Here is an 11434-nt window from a genome sequence, read left to right on the forward strand (position 1 = left end):
AATGACTTACAAAGGAAAGAAAATTAGGTTAACATCAGCTGGTTCGGCAATACTTATGTCCAAAGAAATGGAGTAATGTATTTTAAGATTCATAATTAAATGTGAAACGATGATTTTATATCTAGAAAAACTGACTTTCAGGTACAAAGGACACAAAGTGTTATGGCCATGTAAGAACTCAGGAGATATTGTTCCTGTGAACACTTCCTGTGTATCTACTAGTAAACAAGCCCCAGACTGACTGGAGACATAGCAGTACCAAGAGTAGTGGTAAGTGTTAAATACATAGCTACTTGAAGAATCAAGATTAAGTGAGGGGTAATTGGGAGTGAGTATTGTATGCAATGGCTATATACTCTGACCATGTAGATATACAATAGAGGCAAAAGCAAAGAGCAAATGAAAAAATGTAATCTGGGGGCTCCCGACTGGCTCAGTCCATGGAGCATGCAGCTCTTGATCTTAGGGTCCTGAGTTCAAGCTCCACATTGTGAGTAGAGCTTACTTAAAATAAATAAATAAAAAGAAGACTGACTTTTTTTTTAATGTAACTTCTGGTGATCATATTGGTGGTGGTAGGACTAGTACTATTGTTCTAAGCCTCTTATGTTTGTAAAAACCTATGGTACTAAATTCAAATTGGAAGTACCTAAATAAGCTCATGAAGTATTTTATCTTTAAAAACATACAGCTGTTGGGGCACGTAGGTGGCTCAGTAGGTTGAGTGTCTAACAATTTCGGCTCGGGTCATGATCTCAGGGTTGTGGGATCAAGCCCCTCGTTGGGCTCTGCACTCACCGGGGACTCTGCTTGAGATTCTCTCTCCCTCTGCCCTTCTCCCCACTCTGAAATAAATAAATAAATCTTAAACAAAAACCCATACAGCTATTTCCTAGCTCTGTCCACTGAAAAATCTTAGAAACTGGGACCAACACAGTAATGACGAATACAATTTGTGCCTAGACTGTGGTTTTGAAATACCATTTCATGCTTTAAAAAACAAAAACAAAAACTAGGGCTTGTTGGAGAAATGGCAGATTCCAAGTCTGGGGCAATAGCCATACAGAATGAGGCTAGAGTATCTTGTCATATCAGACAGCGAGGAAGCTATCAAAGACCACTAGGGCCATGTTAAAAGGATTCAAGTACAGATGGAAGAGGCTCTCACTGGCCAAAGATGGAACAAATTGAGCTGCAGTAAAGATAATGATTGCAATGACTTAAAACCCATAAGACAAACTGAATACATGTATGAACACATGAATTCATGATAACTAAAATAAAAAGTCACCTTTGTAGGATAATGGTAGAGAACATTCATTATCTTGGAAACTGGTAAGTAAAGGGAAAGAGCTAAGCATTTACTTTGCTTTTCCTATCTGAATTATACCACTGGGTTCAAGCAAATAATAGAAGAGAGGAAATGTCTTCCATAAATATTCTAACTAATAAGTGAAAAAGAAATAACATAATTAGAATATTCTGCAGCCCACAATAAATGAATGGATCTAAGCACTGAACATCAGTAATTGCTAAAGTCACAGAGAGACAACTAGCCATTATGTAGCTCCTGATGTGCCACTCATTATCTTGCCAAAGGAATCAAACCTGAGTCTCATCAAGCCTCCAAATCCAGCCATCAGTTTGCAGGAAATTGGAGGACAGGGGAACATGCTGAACTACATCAAGAGTACATAGTTGGCAACATCCAGACTGTAGGAAACTCCACTGGTCAAATGCTGAGTTATTCAATAGAGAAATTGTATGGAAAAGAAAAGTTTGGAGGGGAAAACTGTAAATTTAAAGAGGTATAGAAGACATATCAGGATTTTTTTTTAAATAGGCAAAATTAAAGTTTCATGTTTATGGATGCCACTTGGGTAGTAAAGCCATAAAAAAAATAGAAGAAAGTGATTTCTACAGAAGTCAGTACCACAATTAGTTTCAGAGAGGGAGGCAGTTGTGATCACAGACCATTTGGAGGGCTCCTGATGTGGGTGACAGTCTGTTTCTTGATCTGGGTGATAGTTAAAAGGGTACTTGTCTTATAACAATCCATTAAGCTCTGTAACTGGTTTGGTTTCCTGTATTTGTGATTTATTTCATAATAAAAAGAGGCTTTAAAGATTTTAAGTGCACATATCTTTTGGCCTAGCAATTCCACTGCTAGGAATTTGTCTTTAAGATAAACTCACCAAAATATGCAAAGATGTATGTATAGATGTGTCCATTGTAGCACTGTTTCTAGTAGGTAAAACATTTGGGGTGGTGGTGGAAATGAATATCTATTAGGTAGGGACTCATTGAATAAATTATGGCACATCCCTACAGTGGAATATTATGCAGCCAAGAAAAAAATTAAGATAGGTCTATATAGGTTCCCAGACATATCACTAAGTGAAAAAAAAAAGGCAAGGTGTAGAACAATATTATGATGATCCCATATTTATATGCACACACACACACACTGTATTTGTGTTGAAAATACTTGTAATAATATTTAAGAAATAGTTAAACTCCTTACTTTTGAGGTTGAGTGGGATGAGGGATGGAATCAAAGGGTGAGAATTTGTCATTTTATATGCTTTTATATGTTTTTAAAGTATGTGCATATTTTAGTTTCATGATTTTTTTTAAACCTAGTTTAAGTTTTTTTAAACACTGGTCCTTTATTGTCATCTCAAACAATGAGTGATAGGCCACAAGTAAGACCTGTTAACAAGAAAAGGCCACATTCTCCCTTTATGAGAAAATGGAGTGGGCCTTTCTTTCAGTTGACTCTCTGAATTGTGAACAAAGATGGTCACTGACTGGGGCTGCTTTTGGAAATCCCAAGTGATAAAAATCTCTTCTTTCTACTCTTGGGTACAAATGCAAGTATTTCTGATGCTCAGTTTCTAAACAAGTGAAGTCAAGTGCCTGACATATAACAGATCCATGGTAAATATAGTTGAAGCCATTCATTCAACAATTATTTGTTGAAAACTGTATGTTAAGCCCCTATGATACGCACTGGGGATACAATAGAGAACAAGACAGATAAAACCCCTGCCCTCATAGAGCTTACATCCTAATGAAACATGTAAATGAATATTTCCTTCATTTATTCAAATAGTTTGCCTATTGGCTAAGTTGATCTGGGCTATTTATTGCCATATAAATGATGTAAACAAATAAAGCCATTTGCTGAGAAATAAAAGAGACCACGGACACACAGATTTCTGGAGTACTTTTCTCCAAAGAATGTATTTTTGGTCTTGAAGATGACAGTCTCTTATTTCTATGCTATAAAATTAAGGGAAGAATAAACTAAGTTAAAGTGGTTGACAGCTCTTAAGATGGCTCCCAATGATACTGCTTCCTGGTATTCCCCTCCCCTTGAGTGTGACCTGGTCTTAGTGACTTGATTCTAATAAATAAAATACTGCAAAAGTCAGTTCTGAGACTAGATTACAAAAGACTGACTACCATCTTTCTTGCACATTCTCTTGGCATTCTCTCCCATACCGACTCTGAAGGAAGTCAGTTGCAATGCCTTGGGAGCTATAGAGAGGATCACACAGCACACACACAGCACCAAACTGAGAATCTCCGTCCAACACACAGTGAGGAACTGAGGTCCTCGATCCAATGGCACTGAGTAAGCTGGGAGATGGATCCTCTAGCAGAGACCTTGATTGGAGTCTTGTAAAAGACAGAGGCCCTTAGCAGGAGAACTCAGCTAAGCTGCACCTGGATTCCTGACAGAAAGAAACTTCGAGATAACAATGTTGTCATTCTGAGCTCTAAGTTTTGAGATATTTGTTACACAGCAATAAGTAACTAATACAGTTGACTAAACCTCATCTTCCTTTGGAAGTAGACCACATAAGGTCAAGACATTTGCCTTTGAGAGCATTGTCTATCACACAGGGTGCAGTCAAATGCTCTACCACTGAACTATACCCCCATGTCACACAGGGTGGACAGAGTAAAGCCATGATGGTTTTTAGTGAAAGCACTCCTCTGTCCTGCTTTGCTTTGTTTCAACTCCTCTCCAGTGAGCTGACCTTGTCTCTGAAGGCTCTTAGTTCACTAAGGCCTTTTTTTACCCATTGATTTTGTCACCTTTTCTGGAAATGAATTTTTTCAATCTCATATTTTATTTGAAAACTGTAATTTGCAAGTACTTTAGTTAAGAATCATCCCAGACTTTGATTTATTCCCTTATACACTTATTATTTTCTGCACTCCTCTGCTTTTCTCCACTGTCTGCATTCCTTTACCTTTCTTTAGAGCTTTTGTTAATTCTTCCAGCTTTTGGTCGAAGCATAAGAATCTACTTGAGTCAAGACCTCATTTTGCTCCCATATTTCAACATCCTTTTCTTTTCTTTTTTGACTGGAACTACATTTCTTATATTATAGTCTTTGTTCCAAAAGCTTGTGCATGACTTCCTTTTATTTGTCATTTAATTAAGATGGAAGGAAAAATTCCACTTTAAGAGATAGACCATATGACTACTTTTAGTAGTTTCTATTGAGAAGAATGTTTGCCTTATTGTTTCTAGAACTTTCAAAATACTTAGTTCTTTGAATAGCATAGGTAATCCAGATTTAGGAGGCTTCCTCCCCCAGCCCCCAGAATGGCGATTTTTGGCTATATGGAAGGATTTATAAAGATAAGAGGGAAGGGAACATTTGGGGTACCATTTTACTTTGTTTTTCAAGTTCTGAGAAAGACTATTTGGAGTGAAGTATGAAATGACTCAAAGATTATTTTGACTGAATCAAGAATATAGACTCTCTAAATTACAAATCATTATTATCATCATCATCACCACCACAACACCGAAAATACATTACTTTTCCGCCTAAAATATTTAAAGAGAAAAGCAGCCATAGCAAAAAAATGGCCTTAGAAGAACATGGCAATTAACACCTGCTACCAAGAAAAACACACATGAAATTATGTCCAGTAAGTGCTTTCAGAGATCCCAAAAGCTGGCCCCCTTTCCTGAAAGGTTTTGCCTTGCACTGACATTCTGCCCCTTTCTAAATATGGCACAGCCCTGAAGCAATAAACGTACTCTTCACCCAACAACGGCAGTAATAACAAAGACAATTGCATAAAAGATCTTTAAAATTTTTATTTGTTTTGTTTTGTTTGTTTTATTAACAACTTCAAGAAGGCACATGGCCCCCAGAGAAGCTGACCAAAGACTTGGTCCTCTAGCTATGTGGTGTTACTTGAAGTTGCTTCTCAGGGCAACACAGACAACTTAAATATGTATACTTAGGGATGAAAGACACTCCTTTCTGACTTTAAAGAAAATATGCAGGGATTTGGGAGAAGGCACATGAGGCTTTTCAAGGTGCCACCAGCCTTTCTCAGTCAAACATCCCAAATGAGAAAACATGGAGGCCAGCAAGGGCAGGTGCAGGAAAGGCAATGATAAGGAGGGCTGGCAAAAGTAAACCCTCGGTGAATTCAGCCCCAAGAAAGTGGATTTCCTACAGTGTAAGGAAAGACTTGTTTAGGCTTAGTTTAATAAATGATAAAGAGACACAAATTAAACTAGTGGCCATCTTACCATTGATGATTTCTTAAGAGTCTTTAGAGTATGTAATTCAATTTAAACTTGGAGGCCCTGTGCTGTAGGGCGGACAGGAAATCCACCTCGGGTAGGTGTGAAGTATCTTTTCCACACTCGCTGAGGGATCTGGCGGGGACCAGGCATCTTAAGAAGCACTAGGATCACTGGAGGCCCTTGCCATCATTACTCCACATGAGTAAGTCCCAAACGGCATTTCTAGAAAAGAGGGGCTCTTGAGCAAAGATGCAGCCTTCCCGAGCCATACATAGCGAGGGTACTGCAGGATGACATCCTTGCTGCTTCTGGGAGAACAGATCTCTTTAGTCTGGAAAATACAAGTTACCTCAAACTCTCCTCTCCTCATGGGTTTATTTGGAACTAAAGCTTGGAAGTCCAATCCCCAAGTCTTTCCTGAGGTAAAGACATGTAAGCCAGATAAAATGGGAAAGGGAAAGGGAAAAATACAGAGAGAGAACATAAGTCGACATTTCTCAAAAGTGTCTCTCACCAAATTCATCTTAGTGTCTATTTTGGAGTTGAGGAAACTGGGACAGGGGCACAATGACTGAGGGCATACAACCAGTTACTGACAGAGCTGGCCTTCTGCTATATCCTGTGTCTCTTTGTTTTTCTAATTTCCAACCTCTGTTCTATTCGAAATTGCTCTTGTTAGTTGGCACTTGTGTTTCTGCACCTAGAGTTTTAGACATATTTGGAAACTTCTTTTAAATATGTTGATCCACTCAGGGCTAAATTATCTGTGACAGCAAGAATAACTCCACCTTGGGGCATATCCAGCAGGATGAAGGATTCAGGGATAAATCATGTAGTGTTCCATTCTTCCTGGCTCTCGATGTTTTCACACAGGAGAAATCAGCTTCCCGGGAGCACAAAGGCCTCAAAAGGCCATCCTAACGGTGTCTGTGGAGGGAGGAAGTCAAAGTCCACAGACATCTAGGGTGACCTTGGGGAACCTGATTCCTCTCATGGCGATGATGTATGTGGAGCGGGTGATTTGGGAGGGACAGGTTAATGAGTTATTTGCATGTAGTTAAGTCTTGGGTCCTTAGCATCAGCTGGCAAGGCCATGTCCTCCCACCTCCCCTGAGAGTCACTGTTCACCTGCATCTAGGCAAGGAGGGGAAGAGAGAGCTGTATTGCATCTAATTTTGAGAGTAATCATGACTGTATCAGTGCGCAAATGACATGTTCCAATGGGCGGTGCAGGAGTGTGCAGGATTGTTCAGCTATCTCGTATGATACAAGCATGGTCTAATACTTCCTCATATTCTTTCTTCTAATAATGAATTGCAGAGAACGAAATGTACTGTTGTGCTTTATAATTCAGACAGACAATACAGGTATTGGCTAACATGGTTTCACATGATCGGCTGCCTTTTTTTTTTTTTAAGTCAATCTGGCAGAAAAGCACTAGACGTATTGTGGGAGTTTTACTGGCCCTTCCAACAGTCCATTAATCAGCAGCAAGATAGCCAAGGGACCACGTTACTTTGCTGTAGCACAAAAAGGTTGTGGTTGTGAGTGGGCTGAGTGGGAACAAAGTTGTATCATTCCAGTTCTGATTGATTAATGCTGAAGTCACTGCTAAATAATGATTACCAGCCCCAGTCTCCACAAATCATTCACTGGGTGAAGGAGGACTCAGTTAAACAAACTTGGGCCAGTCAACACAGATTTTTCTTGTGGTGGGGGTGGGGTGTCGAGGGTGGAGTGGGGCAGAAGTGTGGAGATGGGAAGGGGGAAGAAAACTGGATCTCTTTGAATAAGCAAAAAGAACTGCAGCTGGGGTTCTCATGGTCCCTTGGGCACTTCCCTTCCTCGTACTGTGGCCTTCTCCCAGCCTCTACACTGCAGTTCTCCACTGTCAGATTAACTCTGAATGCTACCATCATGAGTCTGGTCCTCTAGCACACTTGGGCCTCTCCTTCCAGATTCCCACAACCAGCCAGATGGAGTTACTACCAACTCCAATGACTTAACCCTCCCCTCTCTAAGGCTTTCCTGCCCAAATTCCCCAACTCCCCCTAATTCCTCCCCATTACTTGTTTCTGGCAAAGTACATTCCATAGTGTTCCTCTTGTCCTTTTCTCCCTGTATCTCTTTTTCATGGCTTGCATGCCCAAGTATGCTCATGCATGGAAAGATAACATTCTTCTACTTAGGTTAGATGACCTTTTCAAAAATGTTTGGTGTATTTCCACTAATCTGGACATAGAGTAGGTAGGAGATTAGAGTCACAAGAATGTTTTGGATAATATGAAGTTTAAATCTTGCTTTTCTGTGTGTAGTTCTTTGAGACATATCCAGGAAACTAATGGGGAGAAAAATTTTAAGTTTTGCGCGAGCTCTGGTTGCTTTGGTGTCAGCAACCTCTAACGCTGCATCTTGCCATCCACTTGGTAGAAGGTGCTTCCTGAAGATGCACTTTTGTGAAGTCAGAACCAGCGTAGATTGAGCCAAATCCTGATTAAAATTCTTGCTGGCTGCTCCTTATGCCAGCAGAATCCTGTGTCTCCACTTGTTGGAAGTATATCTGCCTGTCAATGTAAGAGAATGCCAGTGCCTTTTCGATATTACAAACTCACAGTGTTCCTCTTCAAGAATGCCAGCATTCATAATTTTTAAGCCTCAAACTTTCAAGAAATGGAAGCAATTGAATTTCTCTGCATTTTAAAGTAGAAATGGTAATATTACATAGCTAGAAATTTCTATAAAGTATGGATTGGCAATAACATTATTTATGCTTTCAAAAATGGGTTCCTACTAAATTTATGCCTATATCTCAGTCACAAGCTATGTTTCCAATACATTCTTTAACTTCAACCTACTTTTTTTCTTATCCCAGAAACTCTGAATGATTGCTCTGCTGCAGAAATTCACAGAAGTTGGAACTGAAATGAACTGTTTCAAAACTCAGGTAGACTTAAATGACAATGTATTGCTGTGAAGAAAACACTCTCAGTTGTAACATCTCTTACAGGAAAAGTTTTTAGACTTTCTAGATATGACAAAGATTTATGAGGTATGATTTCACAAGGAGAAAAAGCATTTTGGTGGGAATTCTTTTTTGTAAGTAAAATAGGAAATCACAAGAGTTAAATAAATAGATGAACTTCTGTGGAAATCATCTGTTAACTTAATTGAACAAATGGACTCCATTAAACTCTAGAAAACCAAACACACATTTGTTAGTTTCTAGTAATTTTTAAAATTTTTCCTACAGAGTTGTTGTGGGATTTATTATTTTGAAAACATGCTATTTTAACAATGGGTTGTCAACAACTTGATCCTAGTAAAATGGTAGAAAGGGTGATTAGATACCAGATGGCTTGGGTTTCCCTCTCATGCTGCTACTCACCAGGTTTGTGACAATGGCCATTTCTCTTCAATACTTTGAACCTCCATCTTCTCATCTGTTCAACAAGAATAAGAAATACCTGAACCCCCTATCTCTTAACACTGTTGTGAGGATCAAACAAGGTCCTAGTTGTTAAATCATTTTGAAACTATAAAGTGCTATACAATATGAGGTATTCCATTCGTTATCACCTCAGAATTCCTCTCAGATTATATTGCCTCAAATGCATTATTTAGGAAAAGTACAAACTTGAATGCCATATGGAGTCCTTGTTGACACTGCAGATGTTGGTTAATTTTAGATTCTAAAAGAACAAAAGAACAGAAGCACTACCAAGCAAATTAGCCTCTCTTTAGCTTTTTCTTCGAAATCTCCTATTATACAAACACCAAACTAAAAATGGCAGGCTAAATATTATAGAAAATTACATCATTTGAGGCATTGAAATTCTGTATATCCAAGCCCTTTTGCAGAACACAAATTTATTCCCTCTAAAGAACATTGCCAATGAATTTAATGTTATAAGATAAATTATGGTTATTTCTTCAAGGACTAAGTAAAAGAATTTTAATCTTTAACTTTAAATAACACAATGCCAGGGAAAATGTAAAAGTCTTAGAAGAGTCACAAAAAGATATGAAATCCATGTTGGTGGTCATAGTCTCTCTCAAACTAACAGAAAACTAAACTAAGCTCAGCCAGCCATGTGCTCTGATTTTGAAGACCATATTTACAAGTAGTGATTTCTCTGTAGAACAGGTGTGACAGACATGCACATGACAACTGCTTTTACAGCTCCATTAGTTTGGGAAGACCTGTCCTGATGGGCCTCATGTGTACCATCTGTAAGACATCTCTTTGCACCTTGTCAAATCCAATGTCCTCCTTACACATGCATAAGCAGGAGGTGTTTTTGTAAAGTATATGGATGGCATCTGTCATTCTTTTTGTTTGCACACAACCCACTAACAAAAAATATTTTGGAACAAGCTGAGCATTTTGTGTCTTGAAATTGTACTTACTTATTTAATTTATATTTATTACCTATAAATACATATATATTTATAATGGAAGCAATGAAACAAAAAATGCTTCCTATCAGATCATATCCATTAGATGACCTGAAGCAATTTAAAAATGGTCCTGTGAATATTCTAAGCCTAGATTTTTTTTAAAAATTGAAGCATAGTTGACACACAATGTTACATTAGTTTCAGGGGTGCAACACAGTGATTTAACAAGTCTATACATTACGTTACGCTCCCCACAAGTGTAGCTACCATCTGTCACCATACAATGCTATTACAATACCATTGACAACATTCCCTAAGCTGAGCCTAGATCTTCAATACATTTTTCCAGAAAACTGTTAAGTTTTAGCACCTTAAGATACTGACATAATGTCACACTAATTAGAAATAATTTTCAGAGACCATAAATGCTTCACCTATAAAATATGTGTTCCTCTAAAGGAGGCAAAATTTTCAAAAAATGTTTCAACTTATATTTTAATAATTTGGTCAATACTATGTGATATGATATTTCAAAGTGTGTTCTGATGTGGACTGGAAATATTAAAAGCAAGTCCAAGGAGTAGATTTTATAACACTGCTTATTATGGAGGCTGTCTAGGCTGATTATTTTAGTATTAACTATACTATTAATCGCCTCCCTGTCCTGCCCATATGCTACCTCTTTTAGCACAGAAGTCCTAATAAGACAGGTGCAACTTGATTCCATGTTACATAGTTTTCTCAAACTGGAACAAATATTAACCCCCCTTCCAAAATATTTTTCCCTTGTGAAGAACTTTGGATTACTGCAGATGATTACAGACCTGAACCAGAAATGGATTCAAACAACTTTCATTCACTGCTGAAACTGAACTGGGACTGACCCCCAAAATAAATTGGCTTAATTCCCTGTAAGAGCAATATGAATCAGGTTGCCATCTGTTCCCTTCCTTCTTTAACTTCACCAGTGGGCTGGGTTTAAGCAAAGAACTGGAGGAGTCCTTGGAGGAAAGGGAGGAGGACTCTGGCTTGGTATTTAGATGGGTATGCTGCAATGGTAGAGTCACTCCAAGTGCAAGAAGAAAGGAGTCTGGGGATTAGCTGGGGAAATCATGTAATTTGTCAAACCATGGGAACAACATGAGTTGAATTTGCCTAATTTTGTCAGAAGATATTGCATCAACTAAAAGTCCTTTGCATGCCAAAGATGAAAAATGTAATCCAAACTAACTTAATTAAAAAGGTAAATTTATTGGTTCATGTAACTGAAAAATTTAGAGGATCTGGCTCAGGTGAAGTTTGATCTAGGGCTCAAACAGGGTGACCTAGGACTTGATTTCTCTCTCTTCTTTTCTAAATTCAGCATCTTCAATATTGGCTCCATTCTTTTTTTTTTTTTTATTAATTTTATTTTGTTAGTCACCATACATTACACCATTAGTTTTTGATGTAGTGTTCCATGATGCA

The 11434-nt window shown here is 38.2% G+C and overlaps 2 long non-coding RNA genes across 5 annotated transcripts in view; both read right to left on the bottom strand.

The window, feature by feature from the left end:
- The window catches only part of LOC145723890 (uncharacterized), a 1084435-nt gene that overhangs the window by 864429 nt on the left and 208572 nt on the right, over positions 1 to 11434 (bottom strand). The gene's annotated exons all lie outside the window — the stretch shown is intronic.
- LOC115937137 (uncharacterized) overlaps positions 1 to 11434 on the bottom strand; it is a 31576-nt gene that overhangs the window by 9523 nt on the left and 10619 nt on the right. For both annotated transcript variants that reach the window (XR_014149276.1, XR_014149275.1), the window contains exon 2: positions 8955 to 9009. This is a non-coding gene — a long non-coding RNA (uncharacterized LOC115937137). The remainder of the gene's footprint in view (positions 1 to 8954; positions 9010 to 11434) is intronic.

The sequence above is a fragment of the Leptonychotes weddellii genome, chromosome 10 (genome assembly GCF_054177405.1).
Source record: "Leptonychotes weddellii isolate Sample4059 chromosome 10, ASM5417740v2, whole genome shotgun sequence".
NCBI lineage: Eukaryota > Metazoa > Chordata > Mammalia > Carnivora > Phocidae > Leptonychotes > Leptonychotes weddellii.